Genomic DNA, 26,261 nt, shown 5'->3' with positions numbered 1-26,261 from the left:
TTTTTTAAGACTGCAAGTCATCTACGCATAGTACTTCCTATGTAGCCATTTAAAATGTGAAGCAGTTTGAAGTGCGTCACTGCCACAGAAATCTCACTACCAGAAGTGGGCAACAACCAAAACAACACATTGGCCACAAAAACGGCACCACCTACAGACAATCAAAAGTTGTCATGCAAAGAACGCAACTAAGTGAATTCATGCAAAATAGTCAATTTGTTAATCTGAACATCATTCCAATGAAGAACACAGTCCTCAGCCCTCTATTGTAAACATTACCTATCCATGACTGCTATTCGGAACGGTACTTATATAAAATTGTGTGCAACTCATTAATAACATATCTCTTTGGTTTTGAGACTTTAGTCTTTGCAACTTCAGGGATCTTATCTATGCACAATCAGCTTGTAACACTCCAAAGAGAAAGGAAAACTTGAAATCGCATCATATGACCCCTTTAAGACTGGTTTTGTGGTCCAGGGTCACAAATGGTCTCGCAACCTCTTTCACGATCCCCCATTTTGAGAATCATAGGACAAGCAGTTTGGGAAATGGATGAATGGATATTTTTCATGGATCTTTCATGAAGTTAACCTTGAGACTAATTATTCATTTTGATCAATTTATTATACGTTAGTTTTTTAAAGACTGCAAGTCATCTACGCATAGTACTTCCTATGTAGCCATTTAAAATGTGAAATCACAGCTGCAACGTAGACTGAGAATAAGACAGACTTCAGGGAGTGCACAAAACTACATGTGTAACTATTGCTTGAAAGATATATCAAATCAATATTTTTCATGTAAAAACCCCTGGAAAATTATGAATCGTTTAATTATAATTTTTTTCCCCAAACTTTATTCCTTCAAGTGTTTATTTACACTTTATTCATGCATTCACAGATGAAGTCATCTGTGGCCTAGCTTTTATTATTATTCTATCTATTCTAAAGTGTGCATAGTCTTATAATGTTTTGAAACAATACTCAACATTTTTTATAAACACATAGACATTACCTCATGTTTGAGATCTGCTATCTGATCCTTGAGGTCTCGGATGTACTGGCTGGAGTCTGTGTTGTTGAGGTGACCTTGGACCTTTCCTTCCTCTTTCTAAATGAAAGGACAAAAAAAATATTTTACAAACAATATGCAAACCACCTAGAACAACTAGCAATCGTTTATAGAATTAGTTCATGCAAAATGAAAATTCTGTCATTTAACTAATCTCACATTGTTCCAAACCTGTATGACTTACTCTCTTCCGTGGATAAAAGAATATCATTTCAGTATCATATCTGTTGCTCTTTTCCATGCACTATAAAAGTATTGTATCCATACCTCATTCATTTTCACTATGCTAAAATGCCAAGATATTTTTTTAACATTCACATTTTGCATTCCGCAGAAGCATGTCAAATGGGTTTGGTGAAGAAATAGACAAAGTTTTCATTTTTGAGAGAACTATCCCTTTAAGAAGTAAGTGTGAGAGAAAAATCTGTTGGGAGTGTTGCGGTGGCCATATTGGTTTACATATATGTGAACAGATTGTGAGGCTATAAACGCTGTTGTGTTTTTCACTGCTGCTGAATGCCTTGGGGGAACTGCGGTATCGGACAGACGTGTACACACTACTGGAAGTTTCTATGCCTAGTAAGAGCTTGATTAGCTGGTTCAGGTGTGTCTAATTAAACCCTAATTAAACACACCTGAACCAGCTAATCAGGCTCTTACTAGGCATAGAAACTTCCAGTCAGGTGTGTTGAGGCAAGTTGGAGCTAAACTCTGCAGGACACCGGCCCTCCAGGACCGAGTTTGGACAGCCCTGGTGTAGTCGATGTGAACCCAGAAAATCAGAAAATATGTTCTTCCTAATTCAATTCTGTTCTTGTCGATTTAGACTAGTGTCGCCTTCTTGGATACTTATCAAGTATATGATAGTAACTATAAAAAAAAAATTATAATAAAATAAAACACTAAAAACTTGGGTTTTGAGATCCATCTTTTCACTCTGAGGACAATTGAGGGACTCATAAATAACAATTACAAAAGGTGAAAACATTTACTGATGCTCAGAAAGGTAACACGATGCATTAAGAGCTGGAGGGTGTACATTTTTTTAATTGGATGATCAGGGTAAACTGTCCTTATTTTGTCTTCTGGGAAACATGTATGTATTTATGTAGTTTCTGAAGTGCAGTACTAAATGAAAAAAATATGATCTTTAATCAAAATAAGAAAAATGTACACATCATCCTGTTCAAAAGTTTACACCCCCCGCTCTTAATGCATCGTGTTGCCTTCTATGTTTTCACCATTTGTAATTATGTAGGAGTCCCTCAATTGTCCTCAGAGTGAAAAGATGGATCTCAAAATCATACAGTCACTGCTGGAAAGTGGTCAAATATGCAGAAGATGCTGGAAAACCAAAGAATGGGCAGGAGCTGGAGGATTTTTCTGAAGAACAACAGGCAGTTGAACTGTTCAGGACAAACATGGGACTCATGAACAACTATCACAAAACATAAAAACAGTCATGGATCATCCAGGAAATTACACACAGTATTAAGATTTAAGGGTATGTAAACTTTTGAACGGGGTCATTTTTACAAATTCAGTTATTATTTTGTCTTGTGGAATATATATAAACATCCGTTATGTGAAATAGCTTATTCAAGACAGTACTACATAAAAAAACAACAACATGCAATTTTCATGATCCCTCTTATTTTGTGAAAATTATTAACATATTATTTTACAATTATTTTGCATATTCTTCAAGGGGTGTGTAAACTTATGAGCACAATTGTATATCAATTGTAGTGTAATGCTGACTGCATTAAATTATTTAAACGGAACAAACTTTAAGCCTTCCATGACAATATATTTACATGGAAAAATGAAACGACTTTTCAGAAGCCAAATACATTCAGAATGAGTTAAAACATTTTCCTAAAAACAGGGCATATCCACTGTTTGTTCAGTTCAAAGATTTGAGTTAACTGTTTTTTTTATGTTTTCACAATCAACAGGTAAACAGCATAACCGTTTCACACAAAAAAGCAGAACAGAACTGAGCCACAATGACTCGATCAAATGATGATGCTAATGAACTTGTCTTCGTTAAATTGAGCAATTCTTATCTGACGGAACAAACTCTGTTGTGACACTGCTCCTTTTTAACATTTGATGAATGCTAAATGTAAAATTCTAAATATTCTAATATTTTCTACCTGTAAGTTTACAATAAACTTAGCAGATCAGATATTGACTAGAAACTGTGTATTTGTTAAAACGTTCAAACAAAACGCAATGCCTCCAACAGTCACATATCCTGATGAATACTTAATTAAAATGATAAAATGATCAGGACATTTGTTGTTCTATATTAGGTTGGCATGGCAACAAACACTGTCACTTCAGTGTTTCAGATGCTTGTGATTTGAAACTCTTCTACTAAGTGTCATTGTTCCTCTCTGCAGCAACGCATTAGTATAGTACTGAGATTTCTCTATTGCTCTTTCTTTGTTCACGTTTATGCATGCATCTGCCAAGCTAAATCTCTCTGTTACAATAGATCATATGAATGCTGAGCAGCTAAGCATAAAGCAAAATGTGAGCTTTGATTATAGCTCAATGTGTTTCTCTGCCTGATAGGAAGTGGTTTCTCATCTGGTAACGAAGATAGCTAAGCTGTGGTCCCATGGGCCATGCAAGCAGCCGTTTCAACCCTGAGCTCAGCTAGGTGTTAAAACAAAAAAAACCCCACTTCACTCCACTCTAAGTTAGACAAGAGATCATAATGCAGAGGAGGAGCAATGCTGATGCTCTGCATTTTTGTTGTGAAGGCTTCATTCAGTCTTACTTGCATATCAGTCACAATAACTATTAACAGACTCGGCTCTGAAACGTTGTGTGGGTGTTCAGAAAGGTGTCTACATCTCCTGTATGCTGGGGAGTTGGGTTAGTGTGTTGGTGTCAGACAGACCTGTACGTTCACTTTATAGTGGATCTTTCCACTGAAAATAAAAACCATATTCATACCAGGTGACTCAGAATGTCAGTCCAGAGAAAAAAAGGCTGTGGTGACATCATGGTATTATATTTTCCAGCAATGGGACATGTCAAGTTAAGAGTGGGCGAAAGGTGAGCGAATAAATGATCGCTTTGATGCTAAATCGGTAACAATGATGAATAGAGATGCAATTTCGAAATGCTTCAGAACATATTTAAATTAGGCCTGTCAATCAATTACATTTTTATAGCCGTTTAATATTATTTTTGGTTGTGTAACTGTTATATGTGGCAATTTTTATGGAAGAAAAACAGCGTAAATTTGCAACAGCGCTGTTTACTTGCACAAAAAAAGACTGCATTTCCAAAAACTGCATTAAAACACACAACAAAACGCACAACTCTGAGCCTGCGATAAACAAGACAATTTCGCTCAGCACTTTATGAATTTAATCTTAAATGCGTAATGATGCTGCTAAACTGCTGTGCTTGTTTAGTATATATTAATTACCATAATGAGGGTGTCCATCATGATTTACTGTGAGCGAATAAATGATCGCTTTGATGCTAAATCGGTAACAATGATGAATAGAGATGCAATTTCGAAATGCTTCAGAACATATTTAAATTAGGCCTGTCAATCAATTACATTTTTATAGCCGTTTAATATTATTTTTGGTTGTGTAACTGTTATATGTGGCAATTTTTATGGAAGAAAAACTGCGTAAATTTGCAACAGCGCTGTTTACTTGCACAAAAAAAGACTGTATTTCCAAAAACTGCATTAAAACACACAACAAAACGCACAACTCTGAGCCTGCGATAAACGAGACAATTTCGCTCAGCACTTTATGAATTTAATCTTAAATGCGTAATGATGCTGCTAAACTGCTGTGCTTGTTTAGTATATATTAATTACCATAATGAGGGTGTCCATCATGATTTACTGATAAACGGGCAGATCTGATCGATTCCTATCAGTTACAAACCACCTTAATCAGTTTCTTTGTAAACACAGAACAGAATGTATAATGTAAAATAAATTAATTAACAGCACTATTAAATACATGGTGTGGAACTTATAACTGCATTTATTAACTTCATCTGCCTAAATTAAAATAGATTTCAATCATGAAAATGAGCTTTTATTTGATGGTGTTCATGGGCAGTTTCTTTCTTTCTTTCATTCATTCTCATCTTCACTGTCTTTTGCCAACAGCCTAAAGGTGAATTAAAATATGGTGAGCCAGATCTGTTGCCCACAGCCCTCAGGGTAAAAACCATGTATGTAGGTAACCAAAACCACAGAACCACAGCTAAGAGCTGCACATGCCTGAGAGGAGCATGCTTGTCTAATCTGATAAATAGCAAGCTGAAGCAATTTCAGCACACACACATAAAAAATCACTCACATGCATGTAGTAAAATACAACACTCTCAAGTTACATCTAGGAAAGTAGGGCTGCACAATTAATTGAATTTCGTAATCATTCAAAGCGGCAATTAATCGTTCAAAGTCCACTTATGTTATTCTGTGTGCTTAAGATGCGTTTTTTTCTTTCTACATGTTATCTTAAGGGTTTTTCCCATTATTTTAATTTTAGTTTTAGTATAACATTATAATACCATTCATATTTTTACTTTTTTATAATTTAAAGAAGAAACCAATCCGATGGATAGTTGACATCTGAGGCTTAATACTATAGGAAAAAAACACAACATTTTTCAGTTAGAGTGTTTTCAGCTTATTTTCATATAAAAAATACGGCATGCAGTTGCATCAAACAATGGTATAAACATCATTCAATGTAAACTGTGATAATCGTAATTAATAATCGCAATTACAATTTCAAGGGAATAATCGACAATTATGATTTTTGTCATAATCGTGCAGCCCTATAGGAAAGGAAACAGCAAAATGAGATGATGCAGACTGACCAACATCAAACTTCATAGAAAAGTAAAAGAAAGTGCTGAAGAGAAAAGCTTGTGACAGAAATGAACACACTCTCATAAAGGTGAGATTTAGTTTTGAATACAAAAAAAGCCCAGTTTATATCTGTCTCAGGAAGGAAAGTCAAACACCCCGCACTAATATAAAACAGCACTGATGACATACTGACCTAATCTTTAAAATAATTTGGCTTCCTGCATGGGGAACGCAACCTTTTCAGACGCGCTTTCTCCAAAAAGATCAAACGCTTGTCTCACTTCTCACTTTAATCCAGTAAATCTTACTAATATAATCTTTCCCTCAAATCAAAACACACCTGTGTTTCAATCACGGTCAACATATATATGGCTCTATTTACGGTAATGCTTAAGCTGCATAAATTACAGTAAATTTCAACTGATTTACATGAAGTGTACACACATCTTACTATTGGATTCTATAGGGGTTTTTTTAGATGTTATTTGTAACTAATATCAGCAACAGTAACTAAGTAACTGCTTTTAAAGTGATTTTAAGGCATCTAATATATATTGTGTACTATTTATAAAGGATTTGGGTACATCAGTCAAAATTATTTGATTACAACAACCAAATACCTTACCAAATCTATCAAGAAATGTTTTTAAAACAAAAGAAAAGAATGGGGCCTTTTATACATAAATACCCCATCTTACCTAAAAACCACATGCTCAGGAGAACTGTGTTCACAAAGGTGTTCACAAAGAATCCCTAAGTCAAACCCTTATTTGCACACTATCGTTTAAATATGTCACACAAGAACCAAACTATGTGGACAAGCAAAAATGCTATGACAGTATAAAGATTTGATCACATTGCAAATGTAAAAATCTAATAGGTATTCTAGAAGCTAAGAGACAAAAAGCTTTAAGCAGCTGTGCTATGGAGAGACTGATGTCCTGGATTGGACAGATAGACTGTGCTGTGTTGGGCTGTGATAGGACTGAATTGTAATGTAATGTGCGGTGAATTCTGTACTTATTTGTACCTGAATCTCAAGCTCAGAGATCTGCTGCTGAAGCTCAGCCATGGCAGCAATATTGTCAGCTTCTCTCAATCTCACTGCCATTACATCTTCTTTATTCTGTTTGAAAGAGAGAGAAAAAAAAAGTGAAATGAAACCACTGTGAACATACATATATATTCAGCTTTTATTGAATGGCTTATTTTTGTATGCTTAGCTGAGAGCAGAAACACACTCGGCATCTACTGCTGCTCTCAAACTGAAGCGCTTGAAACAGGAACTACTAAACCCTATTTAAAGCTAAGTCATGAATGAGGAAATGTAACCAAATCATACAAAGATGTGTTAATTAGAGGTATATTTTGCTTTTTTGTATCATTTTTTTTTTTTTTTTTTTACAGATTACTAATTGAATAAAAGGTGTACTCGTAAAACTAGAATAAAGAGAAATATACTTCATAAATCATAATGCTATATAATCTATTTAGATAAAGTCTCTATTTTTGCACCAAGCTGTTGGGTTGACTGTGACTAACCTTGCACTCTATTTCAGCCTGTTTCCGTTTGGTCTCCTGCAGCTCAGCATGCAACATCTTGTTCTGGTTGGTCAAAACCTGCAGTCGCTCCTGTAGATTTCGTGCTTCTAGTTCTGCACGCCGCAGTTGATTATTATGTATCTGACTCTATAAGTGGGTAAAAAATAAGTAAGTACAAACCTCTACATGTAATTTGCAGTTTTCTTAATGATCCCAAGATAACCAAACTCAAATCTGAAGTGATAAAGCAGTGCCCAAACTGAATACATTGAATCACATCAGAGTATAAATTCATTAACTTTGACTCCCTCTATTGGCTAAAAATGTGTCTATGCTCTCTGACTTATTTCCTCTGTAAAGTCAGTGGCCAACAGTACATGGTTCAAAACATTTATTTAGTCATTTTATTAAGTAAGTGTAATTTTGTTGTGTTGTAGTCAATTATTTTGGTAATATCAGATTACCCACCCTAAACATCCTAAAAAAAAGATGTAGATGTAGCCAGGCAAAAGTCTTCGTCTTAAGTCTTGAACAAATGATTATTAATTAAAAAAATATATATTACAAAATTTAAAACAGGCTTAGAAATTGGCCTTCTCATGAACGCCCAACACTCTATACTACAAAGATGAGCAAGCATGTGAATGAGACCTGGGTCTCCAGTTCCAGCATCCTCTGTCTGATTTCTCTAAGGTCAGCCTGTGCCTCTGCCTCTCTGAGCCTCACACTCATCAGCTCATCCTGAAGCTCGCTTGCTGCATTCTTCCTTGGACTGTCTTTCCAGCGGCCCGCCGTGCGCGCCAGATGCCTCTGCACACAACACCAAAATACCTCACTCAAACATTTGTAAGTTAAACAGAAGCATGAAAACAGCACATGGTGAAAATGCAACACTGTACAGCTTACACACACACACACGCTATTACACACATTCTCAAACTGTGAATAAAACAGCTGTCTATTTGAGTGCAAGTATTTACCTGCCAGTGCTCCTCCAGGTCTCTGACCTGCTGTCTAAGCTCTTTAAGGCCTGTTAGAGCCTCTGCCTCCCTCAATTCAGGATGTTAAAATATATTCTCAAAACTTGCAATATGCATAATGACAAATCTTTATTCATGAGCAGGTTATGTAGCCAAGTAGCCTGTTTGAAGATCTTGACTGAACACTAACACGTGTACCAGCACCACTATGGTCGAAAACCACAACTGCCAATGGGTGAGTATGTGTGCTTGAGAAAATTAATAAAGTTATTCCACCTTCTCCATGTTGAGAATCTTGTCCTGCATCTCTTTCAATGCGCATTGAGACTCTGCCTCTTGAAGGCGGGCCTGTACCAGTTCCCTCTCCAGCTGCAGGATGAACTCCTCAGAGTAGCGTGGGTTCCCCTTCTAAATTGAAAAACAAAGAAACTGTGTGACCAAAAATTCTGTCAATCAAAAGTCAACCAGTCAGTGTTAGCAATGAATACTCATGGACATAACATCTGAACAGCTCTTGTGGTTTGATCTGACCAATTATATAACCACACGTTTCATCCAAGCTTTAGATTAAAAAATAAAAATAAAAAAAAACCTTCTCTCCACTAGTTTTACCAACAGCTACATTAAAACATAATGAAATTGCAACACAACATTACGTAAAACAGCACTTTCCCCACAGAAAATGACACATTATCTGCTTTTTCTCTGTGTTGAGCATGTGCTCATTAATTATTGATGAGCCATATTCTGCCCTTCGGCTGAGAGTGTAGATTTTATTAAACAGACGGTGGCGACTCAAGACTCTTTGCTTAAGTTACACTCATATTTGACAAACTCTTACATATACATAAGCCCCATTTGGCACTGTTGTGCATGCAAATGACCTCAGCTCTGCTGTTCTGATCTGCAGTCATGCATGTAAAGAGCATCATTACAAGAGCTGCCGTTTGCAGCTCTGTGGTCGCTGAGATTTTGTTGCCAGGCAACGCCAAATGAATAAAGTACGGCTGCTACTGTTGATGTGGAGCAAAACATTTCTTGTGTTTTCATATGGTTTCTGTGTTCGTAGAGCAGGCCTCTCATCCAGGAGGAGCCACTGTCTCTGAACTGTCCTTACCGCAAACGGCTGCTGTTGCTGGAGCTGTCGGATGTTGTTTTGCGCTTGCTCCAGCAGTGCGCTGGTCACCTCGTAAGCTCTTTAAGGCCTGTTAGAGCCTCTGCCTCCCTCAACTTTACACCAATTAGCTCCTCCTGAAGACGCACCACATTATTCTCATCTGGCAGGGATGAGTTTCTCTGAAACGGAAACAAATATAGACAAAAGAGTAAGGACAGAGTAAGCACAGTGAGTGCTTGTATAACATAATGAACAGAAAGCAGTTTTCCACAGTCAGGGTGCTGGAGCTGATGCCCGACCTGGAATCATTCCATAGAAACAAACTCTTGACCCCAAACATCCTTGTCTCATGTAGCTGCTAACTTCATAGGTTACTGGGTTTGGGTTAATGTCTGCACCAAGTAAAGATCACTCTCATTAAAATCACTGAAGTGGTCTATGCTGGAAAAAGTTTATACCATTTTTCAAAATTTTTGGGTCAGTGAGATTTTGAATGAAGCCTCTTATGCTCACCAAGGCTGCATTTCATTTCAAAATTGTAAAAATTATTACAATTTAAAACAACTTTTCTATTTTAATACATTTTAAAACTGATTTAAAACGTAGAGCAGGCCTCTCATCCAGGAGGAGCCACTGTCTCTGAACTGTCCTTACCGCAAACGGCTGCTGTTGCTGGAGCTGTCGGATGGTGTTTTGCGCTTGCTCCAGCAGTGCGCTGGTCACCTCGTTGTGTTGTTTGACCGTGGCCAGCTCCCGTTTGACCAGGTAGTTCTCCTCTGCCTCTTGGGCTCGTGTCACCTGACCCTGACGTGACCAATTATGGATGAGGGGTGAGCGGAGAATCGGTGGAAATGGACGTATGGATGGAGAAAAATAATGCTGGATCTCAAGCTCTGTCATGCTGTTAGCAGTTTTAGGTTTCGATTTAGCACTTTTCGATTTAACTATCAAAAGGGGGATTAATATAGTATTCCACCAATTATCAGGACTGCAGCCCAAAGATAATAAGTACAGTGATGCCTTTTCCCTGAAGTGAGAAATCGCAGCATTTGCCTTATTTTACTCTTGATTGTGAGTAGGTGTGAGATATTTAAGCAAATCAAGGAAATGAAGCTAAAGATAGAACTGATGGGTTCTTAAAGAGGAAAGACAGAGCTCAATGGTGTAGAGGAGAGTGAAAATTGTACCTGTATCAATCTATCTGCCAAAGAAGCACTTTCCTAAAAACAGAGAAAATCCATAAAGGAAAAAAGCAAAGAGAAGAGAAAGACCAAAGGACATTAACAACACAGAACAAAATAAGACTGATTTGACAGAAAACGGTGTTCTTTTTCGTACCCCTACATTAAAACATTGCAAAGACACTGTTTTAGATGAACATTTACTAAATAAGCGTAAATGCAGCTTTAAAACAGTCATAGTGAGGTGGGGTAGAAAAGGAACATGGTTTGAACATGGTGTTCATGCTGTGGTTATGAAATAAAGCAAGATTGTGACACCACAACAGGGTGAAAAGTGCAAAAGGAGGCCAAGCAGAGGACAGTGTGAGCATCAGTAGCGTGAGAATACAACGGAAATTGGTGTCATTTTAAAGCCTGTGGATCTGCCATATTTGTGTGCCAAACGCGGCCATGGGTTACAAATGTGGAACTTCTGAAGGTGTTTGAGTTAGTACTTTATTTGAGTACAAAGGTTCCATGCGGGGAGGTGATGGAAGGTGAGTAGGTGAGTTTTTTTTTTTTTTAACTGATCTGCACCATGGGCTTTCTTTTTCATGCATGACATAAGCACAGAATAGTCCAACATGCACCACTGCAGGTGGTAGCTCAAAAGACAGCCTATCAGATAGCCACTTTGGCCTGAAATTAGTATATGTAGACAAGCATTTCATACCCATGTGCACACCCAATAGGGTGATTTTTTTGTGTTACCGCAGTACTTACCAGCCTCAAAAAACACAACAAGTTTTCCAATGACATGCAAACAAGCCAGTTATGATATACCCAATGGGGTGTGTTCAAGCATTTGTTATTGATGATACCAAGGAGATGCCCAAGAATAACTGACAACAAGGAGAGCCATGAATCAATTCACGATAAGCAAATATGGGATGACATAATGGTGTATAGATGTGTTTGAATGATGAATGATTTGCTTTGCATCTTATTTATAACTCACTTTCTCCAGAGTGTCTATTCGCTGCTTCAGGAGTCTGTTCTCTGTGCGCAGTCTCTGTAATAGTGTGTGAAGATGAACAATGTTAGACTGTAATACATCAATACAATATTACAAACTACTATATGCTATGAACTATATCTGCAACATTATTGTTTAGTTTGGTTTTTGATTAATTCAGTTAATAGTATTTATTGAAATATTTACTACTATAAAATGGATTGAGAAAATAAGAGATATTTGTGGTCAATGGACTTTTTCACATTTTGGGGATTCTCAAAGTTAAGTAAACGTCTACAGTGGTGAATGGAAAACTACAGCAAACATAATTTATATGTTCCCATGTGCTTCAATAGGAAAAGAAAATAATCCATACTATCCACAACTTCCCAAAAATGGAAGAAATATAGACAGATAGATTACCCTCAGAAGAGAGAAAAATATCAAATTTAGAATACACTCACTGCAGATTTTTTGCAACTTGATGCCAAGAAGAGTGCTATAAATGCACATTAATTAAATAAAATAATATATATTAAAAACTACATTTACAATGTTAATAACAGTGGACATGCATCAAAGTCTATGAGCTACTGTTCATAGACTGTAGGGCTGCTTTACTACACAGAGCCGTTGTTCACTGACAAGCTGCAAAAATTCAAATTGCAAAACATGCGCAAAATATGCTCGTGGTTTTGCGCAGCTTGTCAGTGAACAACGACTCTGTGTAGTAAATGCTGCTCAACGTGATGCGCACGTGATGGAGATTTACCGCTGATTACAGAACTGGCTTTATTGACAAGATGCGCATTAAATATCGCATGCGATTTATCGTGCAGCCCTAATAGACTGTGTTTACTATTGTCCTCTTGCATTATCGACACACTATTTTCCTGTTTAACACTGTAAAGCTGCTTTGACACAATCTGTATGGTATAAAGCGTAAATTAAAGGTGACTTTAACAGTGTCCATAAGTGCATACTAATATGAATAACAATACTAAGAAGAGTGGCAAAAATGTTCAGAAAGGCATCATTTAAGCAAAATGCACTTAGGTGGGATGTCTGTCTCACCTTGATCTCCACCTGTTCCTCCATCTCTTTGGTTTTGATTGTAGTGTACTCCTTTTCCAATCTGAGAAGGCATAAAGAAACAGTTCAGCAATCGTCCATGTCCAAAAACATACTTAAAAAATAAATAAATAAAATTCATGTTACATCATTTACACTCACTTTTTCATTTTCTTGGCATTGTACTTGACTTGATAAGCAGCCTGGATGACTTTGTCTGGTCCACTATCCAGCTGGTGCGGGATGACCTTCTGAAAGTGCTGCAGAGTAAAAATATAAAAACTATAATATTAATGTTTAATAATAATAATAATTATTATTATTTTTTTGTTATTATTATTATTATTATTATTATTATATACACTACTTTTTATTCCTGTGTTGGCAAAGCTGAATTTACAGCAGGCATTATTCCAGTCTTCAGTGGCACATGATCCTTCAGAAACCATTCTAATATGCTGATTTGGTGCTCAGGAAACATTTCTTACTATTATTAATGTTGAAAATGGTTTGCTTAATATTTTTGTGGAAACCATGATACACTGCCATTCAAAAGTTTGCAGTAAGAAAATTTTTTTTTTAAAGTAGTAAAAAAAAAAAAAAAGAGATAAATTATTTTATTCAGCAAGGATGCTGTTTATTTTATTTTTCTATTCATCAAAGAATCCTAAAAAGATATATCACAGGTTCCACAAAAAGCAGCTGTTTTAACTGGGGTACTCACTGCTCAAAATTCAGCTTTGCCATAACAGAAAAAAAAAACATTTTAATACATATTAAAATAGAAAACAGTTATTTTACATTGTAATAATATTTCACAATATCACTGTTTTTACTTTAATCAAATAAAAAACTGCAGGCTTAAGCATAAGAGACTTCTTTCAAAGTTATTCCAAAGTTTTGACCTTTTATTTAGTTATTTTACATTGTAATAATATTTCACAATATCACTGTTTTTACTTTAATCAAATAAAAAACTGCAGTCTTAAGCATAAGAGACTTCTTTCAAAGTTATTCCAAAGTTTTGACCTTTTATTTTAAAAAAAGTAAATTTACACAAACATTAATAATGTTTTAATATTTGAAACAGGTTTTCAGTTATCTGCAAACCAATGGTTACTCAAAGAAATTTAAATAACTTTTGTATTTTGCTTAAAAAAATAATTGTATATTTGTAAAACAAATTCATTTGTGTACTACTTACTGATAACAGCCCTAGACTCTAATCGTGGTGTGGTAGCTTCCACAGAGACAAGTATCAGCTAGCATAGCAGCTATAATTAAGTTAAATGTGAGCTTATCCTTGAGAATAAAATGTTAATAAATACCCCACCTGCAACATTCCCTCCATGTCCAACTGCATGAGCTCAGCTTGATTCATCTGCAGGATGGCCATCCCCACACGAAACACTATCTCTAAACCCTGTAAGGACACCTACTGGTGAAAACTCAAGATCCAAAAATATTTGCAGCAGCATTAAGGAGCCAACAGAGGGCGATAGCAGACCACTGAAATCCATCAGTGTGTTGTATTCTCAAATTAGCTTAGCATGCAAAACACATGACTACATAAAAATGAGAGGCAGAGAGAAAGAATGATAACCATTAAGTCTTACCTCACACATGAATATATCAAAGATCCTGGTGGCGACAGGAAGAGGAAAAGAGGTAAGAAAGATGGTGAGGAACCAAGATGAAGCATACATGGAGGTGTGGAAACTCTGGGCCTGGAAGTGCACATGGAGCTCTGGGAGCTGCTCCTGCAAGGAGAAACCAAAAGAGACTGTAAAATCACCAGGAGAAAGCAATAACTATGTATGATTCATAAACCATAGTAATTTAATTTAGTATGCAATGGACATAAGCAGTAAACTAAGCTTGATAGATTTATGAGGAACAAATTAAAATTTGATTTCGGCAGACAGTCACTGACCTGAATCATACATTCAAACTGGTACATGCAGAGGCCAAGTTCAGCCATACTGGGTTTAAAGAGCTCTCTCAGCCTGTAATCCTGCATCAGTTTCACAAACACACAGAAAGCCTCTTCTTCTGGCATCTGCGAGAAGGCAACAATTATACATCACACTATCACTGACTGTAAAATGGTAATAATAACTATTATGTAATAACTATATTATTATTATTATTATTATGTAATAAAAATGTTACATTAGTTTTAAAAATAAAGGTGATTTATAGGAAGAATATTTTTTGCCTGTGCTAATACCTGCATTAGAAGAAGGCCGACAATGAAAGCACTTCCCTGGCAGTAGCCCACCTCTCTATCAACCAGGGAATAAGCCTGTAAACAAAAGTTATAGTTATAAAATCATTGCTGAGTTAAGAGCAGAACTAGATCTGTTATTCCATACAAGCCTTTGTGCTACTCATCTAAAAAAAACCTCCAGTGACCTTTAGGTTTTTTCCTGGTGTAAACAAAAACTGATGTCAGGTGGTGTACAGGTTAAAGATCTGGAGGTTTATAGTCTGCATGAACTACACCTATAACTAACTAACTATGAACTATAACTACTTTGTCCTAGTTCAAAGATGATATTAAATATACTGTTGCCTTAAATAAAAGTGCCTAATAACCTACCTTCATAACATTAAAGAGCACCTCCTGACCCAGGCTGTCCTCCTTAAAGAACTCGTGCTCGGGGTAGGTACGGGCAATGTCCCTGCGGATGAGTTTTTCACAAGGCGAGGTCATCTTCAGCAGCTCAGAATACTGCTCCTTTATGGCTAGATTCTGGGCACTGCACAACAGCTGCCACACTATTGCTCGGAAGTGATGTGGAATGCCTTTCCTAACCAGATCCTAAGAATAAAAAAACAACAAACCACTGATTTAAATATTAACACTGAAAGTCAGGAGGACAGAACTTAAGAGCCAGTACACATGCTGCAAATCTACAGGGTTGTGGAAGATACTAGTTTATTTGAAGGATTACACATTAAAATTACTCAAGGTTCCAAGATTGTCAGCATTCAGATGTTCTCCAGAGGGTTTAAATTGGTACTTCAGACAGAAGTGTGTTATGTTTGACCCGATTAAGTGACGTGACATGAGTGACGTGACATGTGGCTAAGTATGGTGACCCATACTCGGAATTAGTGCTCTGCATTTATCCCATCCAAAGTGCACACACACAGCAGTGAACACACACACACACCGTGAACACACACCCGGAGCAGTGGGCAGCCATTTTTTTGTTGCGGCGCCCGGGGAGCAGTTGGGGGTTCGGTGCCTTGCTCAAGGGCACCTCAGTCGTGGTATTGAAGGTGGGAGAGAGTGCTGTACATTCACTCCCCCCACCTACAATCCCTGCCGGTACGAGACTCGAACCCGCAACCTTTGGGTTACGAGTCCGACTCTCTAACCATTAGGCCACGACGTCCCCAGTCGTGAAAGCTGTTTCCTGTGCTCATCTGCACAGTAGAAGATGGTCTCAGACGGCTGATTTCTACAGCTGGTCATTCCTGTGAGGGTCTGAGATGAGAGTCCACCTACATAAACTGTCAGCACCGAGATTCTTCAAAAGCACTCTAGGGGTGTGCTAGAGATGTGTCTTTGTTAGAATACCAGGTTGTACAAAAGACTTCTGTTCCCGCTTTACTAGAAGAGCCTGAGATCCTCCTCTTTGGCTCCTAAGAGGTCATACATTTAACACAAACTGCATTTACTTTGTCTCACTGTGTTCAATATGTTGTGTGGGAAAGTGACAACCGTGAAATTTGCTTAAGAGGTTTATATCATTTTGTCTTTCCCATTGTTTCTTGGGAAATGTTATTGTGAGAGCGGGATATGTAAAACACTGCAGAAGTGTTATTTTAGAAGGAAATGGAAAATATTTCAGAAGGCTAAGCTCCTGTGTAGTTGTAAAGGAATGTTTTGGAAAGAGAAAGTTGATAAAAGGATTTGACCAGCCATTCGAAAGTTTTGAATAGTATGTTATATATATATATATATATATATATATATATATACATACATATTAGTGCTGTCAATCGATTAAAAACTAATTAATCGCATTTTCTTTTTAAAACTAATTAAAAACTAATTAATCGCATTTTCTTTTCTGAAATTAATCGTGATTAATCACGATTAATTCCACCTAACATTAAAGTTTTTTAAAATACTACAACGACATTGCATGATCGTAGTTTCTTTCGCGATTTGATATGAAATGATACAGGCTACAAGCACACGCCTGCGAGCACAGTACCGTTTCCGCGCTCGTGTGACTCGCGCCTGATGCTGAAGTGAAGCTGGAGCGTGCGTCTGAAACATCTCCCATTTTATGTGGTCATACAGACGTTCTGCGTTTAAATAAACGATGGTTCTTGTCACGAAAAAAGAGACAGAAGCAGCAGTTGTGAGTGGGGTGGCCAACCGTAGCCCCGCCCCTGCGTTAACGGCGCTAAATATTTTTTACGTTAAAATTTACATGTCACCCATTGAGCATGTTTGGGATGCTCTGGATCGGCGTATACGACAGCGTGTTCCAGTTCCTGCCAATATCCAGCCATTGAAGAGGAGTGGACCAACATTCCACATGCCACAATCAACAACCTGATCAACTCTATGCAAAGGAGATGTGTTGCATTACGTGAGGCAAATGGTGGTCACACCAGATACTGACTGGTTTCCGGACCCCCCAATACAGTAAAACTGCACATTTTAGAGTGGCCTTTTATTGTGGCCAGCCTAAGGCACACCAGTGCAATAATCATGCTGTCTAATCAGCATCTTGATATGCCACACCTGTGAGGTGGATGGATTATCCATATATATATCCATATATATGCAAGGTTCACTATGAAGCTTATAAACCATTTCCCATCACACACCATGTTTTTTTTTTTTTTACTCTTATTTTGCATACCAAATTCTGAATATTCATTATTCAAATCTATCATTACAATTGCTCTAGGAATGCTACTTAATATCGAACTTTTAAGCTGACTGTCATCAGTAAAATATAATCCTTTCTCTCTCCGTTTCCTCAGTCAGAAATGGCACTGCACATTTACCATTTTCTTTATTCATGAACACAGTAGCACTACCAGTAAATCACTCACATATTTTAATTGGGTTGTATGTTTTATGACCTTCTTTGTAATGTGTTTCACTACCTTATAACAGCAATAAATCTGTTTAGCTGTGTGCTTGTGCACTATAATTGATGTTGCTCCAGCTTTGCTCTAAATGTCAATAAAATGTTTATTTATTGTGTACTGTTGTGATTAAATAAAAGAATGATATCTGAAAACCCTTATGTTCAGTAATAAGTGGCATACATCTGATCTGCCCACAGTGCTTGATGCATAATCTATCTGCTTACCTTTAGTTGCTTTTCCTTCTTCTTCCGCACATCTTCCCACTCATTGACGGTGCGTCCCCACAGGATCCACGAATCCTCCTCCAAATGTGACAAGTTGGAGGAGGCTGATGAACTAGACACCAGTGAGGAGCCACTGTTCCTTCGAGAGCCATTCACAGACCGTAAAGTCTTACTGTCCGTCTCCAACAACCTGGAAAGACAGCCATGGCAGAGAATAGTTATTACAGAAGTAAAGGCTGTTGCAAATCCATTTTATAATATTATTTTTATCATTCTGTTTTTAACTAAAGTGTTGTACAATGTGAAGCAGTGTAATTTTGCACTGGTGCCAGAATTATCATTTGTTTTAATAATAATATTATCTTTTGGATAAAGTGTCAAATAATAAGAGAAAGATTTTTCACAAGGTTATTTAATATATATAAACAGTTTTCTGTTGAATTTCCAGCAAAAAGATCTATAATGTGATACATACTATTACCAAGACTGTGACTTTCTGTGATATAAGACTTTAATTAATACCACCCACTCTATATTAATACAGTTTAAAGGTAGAAGCTGTACTTCCTTAAAGGAAGTTTTGGTGTACAGATGGAGTAGCGATAAGAGAAGCCATCGCATTAAGAAACACAATAACAGTCACAAAACTTGGTTTGTGTCAGATTTTCATCCAATTTCAAAGTTGATAATCAGTGAACTGAATGGCAAACAGGTTTTTGGGGCAGAATGAGGGCATGATGCCAGCAAACAGAAAAGAGACTTCCATCCATTCTGTGGAGAAACATTAGTGATGTCACTGCTGGCAAACTTATGGCACTGACATTTTTATGTTGACATTAAAGTTGTATTTTGGGCAGCATTAGCAGTTATCTGTGGCTAAACTGGTCCCAGCACTCCTTTTTGCCTGACGGGAAAAAACACTGGGTGGCATGTTTGTTCCAGACATTAATACAGTTCTAAACAACATACAATTCAGAGCAGAGTATTAGAGTGAAGTTATTTTAGACTTTAAAGTCAAGTATTTAGAATTAACGACTGAATATGGTTATGAAACAGGGGATGCTTGCCAAATGAGTGTGCTAGCTTGGGAATGTTGGCCGACAGCTATAAATGGAAAAGCCCATTTAAGACTCCCCAGCATATCTAATGCAAAATGCAGAGGTTGTAGAACAGAAAAAAGTATAGAAATTCTTTGAAGAATAGGGGAAGGAAAGCACACACACACACACACACACTATAGCCAAGGCTAACTGCATTAGCATCTGCACACAAATCAACATGCATGAAAGGTAATTTTCAAAAATCCATAATAGGGGCACTTTAAAAACTCCAATAAAGTATTCACAAGATTAAATACAATTTTGTCTACCATTTTTATTGTGAGAATTATTGTAAGTCCTATAAAACCTAAAAAAATATCCAAAAATGTAAAAAAAATTAAATAAAAAATACAAATAAGGCATGAAGAAACAGACTAAATCTTTCTGCCACTTTCAGCTAAATATAAAACTCTCCAAAACAAAGTTGTAAAATGCTTATTACATAGTAAAAAAAAAAAAAAAAAGACCTCGGATCAGCTGGAAAACAGGCAGACAATGCTCGTGAGTAACCTCAACATTTAAGAGCTGATAGCACAGACACAAAGCCATGGAAACCTGATCTCGGAAAAAGAGAGGGGCCCCGGTTCTCTAAAGGCAGCACTAGGTGACGTCATGGCCAAGGCTCTGAGGCTGGATCCAGTTACAGCCGCTTTTGGGTCATGCAAGAGGGGGGCCACAGTTGTTAGGGGTGAAAGGCAGTAAGAGAGAGTCATGGGGTTCACAGCTGAGGGGTGGTGATGCTGAATGAGTTACTGGTGGTAGGTGAGCAGAAAGGAAAAAAGAGAGACTGTCCTGCTGGGACATTTTCATTCTCTATTTTTCTCAGACTACTGGACTGGAGTTGTCGAAAATGTATCTTTTCAACCCAATTTTTGTTAGAAGCACACTGTAAACTGCATTCTAAACAACTTAAAGGTCACTTTAAATTCCAGTCACGGATTGCAATGGGATACAAGAGAATGTAATCCAATTGGTTGTGGTTGTCTTAGTCACCACTAAACTCTTGAAGCAACTGGTTATTCTAACCAGTATGAATAATAATTCTATCAAAGCATTAGCCCAAGGGTCTCCAAATTCGGTCCTGGAGAGTCGGTGTCCTGCAGAGTTTAGCTACAACTTGCCTCAACACACCTGCCTGGAAGTTTCTAGCATGCCTAGCAGAGTATAGAAGACCAAGAGGCGAAACTTTGTAGAACGTTCCATTGCAACAGCGGCGCCCAGCAGTAACCCTGCGCCATTTTGGAGTGAAAGCGACTCGGCAGTCCACTAGATTCTAGCTGTTGCTATGGCAAATATCAGCTGCTTTGTTTAAAAAAAACGTACATTAAAGCTGAAATACAGACTGAACGATGACAACAATAACATACAATCACTAGACTAGTGATCATCAAATCCTTTTAATAGTTTATTTTACAGACTTTATTTTAAAGTCTTCCCTTTTTTCACAAAACATTTTGCTCTCTAGAAACCATGTCAGTTTCGGTTGAAAATATTTTAAGTTCAAGTGTTAGCATTATAAACACTGAATTAATACCAACATATGAAATTAAATTAATGACAGAAAAATTAGGAATGTTGGACAATAAATATATAACAGGAATATAACAGCTTGACAGTAAACTGTTTTTGCAGTATTGTATTAAATTCCATTAAAGGGAGAAAAAAAAACACGCACAGCCACTTTCTCCAAAATTGTTTAATTATTTAATTATGACAGAGACACAGCAATGCATCATGTTCTAATCTAGATCATCATTTTTGTAGTGTGTTCAGGGGATTAAAACGTACAATATATATTTCAGACCTAGTGGAGTAATAGTAAATAATAATATAGTAATTGTAAATGTGTAAAGTTGCATAATCTCATTACTTGGTGTCATATCCATATAAATCATTATTATGGTTTCTATAGGACCTGCAGTTTCTAAAAGGATTTAAGTTTTCTACTAGACTAAAAACAGTTAAATCACCAGACCTGAACCCCATAGAGAATCTATGGGGTATTGTCAAGAGGAAAATGAGAAACAAGAGACCAAAAAATGCAGATGAGCTGAAGGCCACTGTCAAATAAACCTGGGCTTCCATACCACCTCAGTAGTGCCACAAACTGATCACCTCCATGCCATGCCGAATTGAGGCAGTAATTAAAGCGAAAGGAGCCCCTACCAAGTATTGAGTAAATGAACATACTTTCCAGAAGGAATGCTTTCCAACAATTCACTAAAAATGTTTTTTTTTTTATTGGTCTTATGAAGTATTCTAATTTGTTGAGATAGTGAATTGGTGGGTTTTTGTTAAATGTGAGCCAAAATCATCACAATTAAAAGAACCAAAGACTTAAACTACTTCAGTCTGTGTGCATTGAATTTATTTAATACACGAGTTTCACAATTTGAGTTGAATTACTGAAATAAATGAACTTTTCCACGACATTCTAATTTATTGAGATGCACCTATATGCGTAAACAGCTAAACGCGTCTCCGTGTGGACGGGGCCTAAGTCAGAAAGATCTTCATTATAAAAGCATAGTTCACAAACACAAAAAAACATTGTCATCATTTACTCACCCTAATGCTGTTCCAAATGAATGTTGGTAACCAATAGTTTTCATTTGAACTGAGAAAATTCTCAAAATATTTTCTTTTATGTTCCACAGAAGCAAGAAAGTCATACAGGTTTGGAAAAACATTTGAGTGAATTATTTTTCATTTTTTATTGAATTTTCCTTTTTGGGTGAACTATACCTTGAAATGTATTAACAAGCCCTGTTGACAACTTATTTCTCATTTAGCCCAGAACACACCAAGCCGACGAACTAGTGGCGACAAAGGCAGAATGCGGGGTCGGCTCACGTTGGCAGTGTCTGGGTCCAAAGTTGCCCTGACACACCAAGCCGATGCTCGACACCCGACGGCCAAGTAGCACGTCCGTTAGGGATGTAACTGTATGAAAATTTCATATCACGATTATAGTTTTAAACGATAATACTAACCGTCAGGGCATTTTATCATGATTTATCGTGAAACCGGTAATCGTTCCATCATTAACGTCCGTTCTGCGTTTTTTCTCGTGCACTGGTTCGCCAGCTGAACAGCCAATCAGAATGATCAGATGGCCCGACTGACCGACGAGCTCTGACGATTCAACATGTCGAATCAGCCGAAAAAAGCAGACGAGGACCAACTTCAATCGACGGTGCCGAACACACTGAGAAAACTTACGTCAGCCGACGAACAAAAACTGCCTGACGGTCGACTGTCCGCTTGGTGTGTTCCGGGCTTTTGAGGCAAGGCAGAGCTTGCCTCTGGTATGTGGGCACAAATGAGAAAGCCTGGTTAGGGTACAAAATCCAGAAACAGTAAAATCTTTGCTGGTGGAAATTTATGAAAACCTTTTTATTCTGTTTAATCTAATCTAATTGGCCAAATAATGTCAATATTCCAAAGCCTTCATCTTTTCTATCTTTATTAAAGTAGTACAGTGAAGAGGGGACAGGAAAAAAAATACGATGGAGAAAGAGAGATAGAATGAGATCAGGTCACTGGCTGGGCTTGAATCTGTACCACCTGCTTGAGCACCACAGCTCTAATGTGTCAAGATCACATGCTCTACTACCACACTGCAGCCCAGATGCAAACCTCTATCTTGATGGCATTTACTCAAACGACAGAAAATTTACACCGGGAAAACACACAAACATTTGCAATTAGGTCCATTCACAAGCCATCCTAGATGTTCATAAAGTAGTCTATATTAAATACAAATAAAGCGAAATAAAAAAAAATTATATTAAATATTAAATAAAGTAGATATTGTACTGTAGGCTTAACCTATTTGATGAATTTAGTAAGCATTAAGACTATTTGCATTGCGAGTGTTGCTTCTGTGTTAATGATTCACTGCTGGTTAAAGTGCAAAGTGGATTCTTGTACAGGAAACAAACACTGCATTTTCCTCCACAAAAATTATTTTACTTTGTAAAAGCAGATAGAAAGCCAAGTATTTGTTCTACGAAGGAATTAAAAAGCAACCACAAACAGAAAACAAGCGAAAAAGACAGCATTAATAAAAATGGGTAACCGGCTGTGAATGTGCATCTGCTACGTTGTGCGATAGAGAATTGATCAAAGGTATTACTGTGAAGCTGCTCACCACAGGAAGCTCATTCTGCAATCCACATGTCTTTCCTCGGATTCCTCCAAGTAATACCAAATGTGTGTGTGAGAACGGAAACAACCTGATTCTCTCTCACACTCTCTTGCCGTCTCAGTCTCACCCCACTGTCTCTCTCTCTCTCTCTCTCTCTCTCTCTGAACCCGCATAAACACACACACACACACACACAAACAATGCTTATCTTAAGTGCAAAGGCCTGTGCAGTAGCAAAGCAAAATTCCAGTGGAGTTAAAAATTTGTGGGGTGTGAATTACTGGCTTTTATTTTTTACCAGCTATTAAACTGTATTTTGCATTAAAACAACAGAATTATTTCACAGTCTTTTTCTTGCAAATTCACTTCTCTGTCACTCGCAGCATCATACAGGCTGAATTTCTCTGTGAAATTTCACCTGTTACAAACACATGAAGACACACTGTGGTTTGTTTCCTTGTGTTTTTATTATTGTTTTATTTTACTGACCAAAGTCTCTTGTAACTCTCTTTTGGTTCTTGATTCATTTTGTACCATGGTATGGAGTGTCTTGACCACATACAATACCATTCAAAAGTAAAAAATCAGTTTACATTGTAAAAAAAAAAGAAAAAAAGAAAAAAATTATTTCAAATAAATACTGTTTTTTTTATATTTACTATTCAAAGAATACTGAAAAAAAATGTATGATGATTTCCACAAATGGCTGACTTTATTGTATTTTTGATCAAATAAATGCAACCTTGGTGAGGATAAGAAACATATTTCAAAAAAATTTTTTTTACCAAATCCTAAACTTTTTAATGCTAGTGTAAAGTAGGGCTGTGTATCAGCAACCTCTCACACATATTATAATACATGTTGCAATCCAATACATAAGAATATAACTGAATTATGTTGGAAAATCTGCCATATATGAAGATAGAGAGTCTCAGTGTATCAGTGAGACACGAGTAAATCTGGAATACCAGTCTCTCATGCTGTTAGCAATTTAGTTATTTTGAGCACCGCATCTTAGAAATGGCTCTGACTTTATGGAGGAATGTCAGTTTGGATGAGCTGCTGCTTCTTTATTAACTAAACCATAGGAAATATGAATGAACAAATCAATTAATAAAAATATGGATAAGTATTTGTGAGAAATACTGTGAGAAAAGAAATTACAATATATTCATATCTGATTATATTGGCACAGCCCTAACTTAAAGATTCATCAGTGGTTCCTGAGACCCCATTTCTGCAGTGGCAAGAAAAGCCCATATGGCCACATGTGAAGAATCGGAGCTCCAAACACTCCACAGATCCTCTGAGCAGCTGCCCTACTTTCCATTCTGCAGAGAGAACTCTGTGTGGGTGTTGCACTCGCCCAAGCGGATCACTCTGATTCCGTTCTAATACCGAAACCAGCCTGTGATACCAGAAACAGCTAGATGAAAGCAAGCATTTGGTCTCCACCCTAATCAATAATTAAAGAGGAAAGGGGCAGGGCTTTGTTCTGCCAACACCAATTCAAATAAATGTTCACAAAAAGGTCAACATGTTGATGAGGCCTATTGATAGTTTTCACGTGACGTCACACACTCATAGGAACACCCACCTGGAGGGCAAAACGAAGCTTTGCTCCACTGACCGCCAGTTATTTTTACGCAGTTTGCATTAAGTAGTAATGTAGTAAAACGCAGATATTAAAAGGTGAAATTCAGTAAACACTTTATTGATTATGTATATTTTGTACAGGCAAGCATATGAACCCAGAATATAAACACAATGTGCAAAGTTTCACGTTAAATGGTTTCCCATAGAAAACCATTATAAGGAAAACACTAAACCATTAAGCGGATAGCGTTCATATTCCGACCTCATCATTAATATAGTGATTACTGAATTTGATCTTTTAATATTACTGTTTTAAATATATTAAGGCACTTTAAGTGTTTTTACAACGTTTGTCGCACTGTTTAATGATTGAAATATTGCCGCGGGTGCTTAATATGGATCGCAAATGGCCAAAACTTGCATTTTGTTCACATACATTTGTTTTATTCTTTTGAGAGGTGATCTAAATATTTGCGGCTGTGAAACAGATGGAAAATTGATAGTTTTGTGCTGCAGTTCTATGGATGTTTTGCCCTCCAGGTCTTCGAGCCGGTCACGTGACTGAAAGCTATCAATTAACGCTTTAAAACAGCCAGGAAATCAGTTGCAGATGCATATCGCATATCTTGTCAGTGTCTGCGCTTGCTTGGCCATTTGTTGTGGAAAAAAATAAGGAAAGTGTGTCCAGCTGAATTAATTTAGTATTTTGTTAGACGGGTATAAAAAAAGCTTAGTTTACCGCTGCAGCGGTCGCGTGACGGCCTCCACGTGTGAAGACCGAAGAGTGTAAAGACCATCGACTCTACCGCACGACTTCACCGGGCAGGGACACTGGCAAAGGATACTTGTTTCACTTCTGTTTCAGTTTTTATAACCATTTCTTACTATGTGTAAGTAAGTTGATGTTTTTTAGCATGCAAGTTTGGCAGTGTTATTTTTTAGGATTACTGATAAACTACTGTTGTTTGATTTGTATTATTTGTATTTATTATTTAGTTTTATTTAATTTGAGTTATTTTAATACTTCAACAAACTAAATGGAAATGAAATAATATATATTGAATTTATAAATGTGTATGTATGTATGCTTGTACATACACATATGTAGTTGTTTTTTTGGTGTTTGGCTTAGTGTTATGTTAGAATCATTATTATACACTTATACCTTTTGTTCTTTAATATTTTGAATTTTTAGCTTTATTTTTTGTTTTTCATTTAAATGTTAAGTTTTGAAA

The 26,261-nt window shown here is 37.0% G+C and overlaps 1 pseudogene; it reads right to left on the bottom strand.

Moving 5' to 3' along the window:
• Nucleotides 1-26,261, bottom strand: part of LOC107732019 (ecotropic viral integration site 5 protein homolog) — a 59,275-nt pseudogene that overhangs the window by 4,299 nt on the left and 28,715 nt on the right.

The sequence above is a fragment of the Sinocyclocheilus rhinocerous genome, unplaced genomic scaffold (assembly GCF_001515625.1).
Source record: "Sinocyclocheilus rhinocerous isolate Xijiao unplaced genomic scaffold, SAMN03320098_v1.1 scaffold1120, whole genome shotgun sequence".
NCBI classification, from domain to species: domain Eukaryota; kingdom Metazoa; phylum Chordata; class Actinopteri; order Cypriniformes; family Cyprinidae; genus Sinocyclocheilus; species Sinocyclocheilus rhinocerous.
The sequence above is the reverse complement of the archived record's forward strand: the minus strand, read 5'-3'. Positions and strand labels throughout refer to the sequence as shown.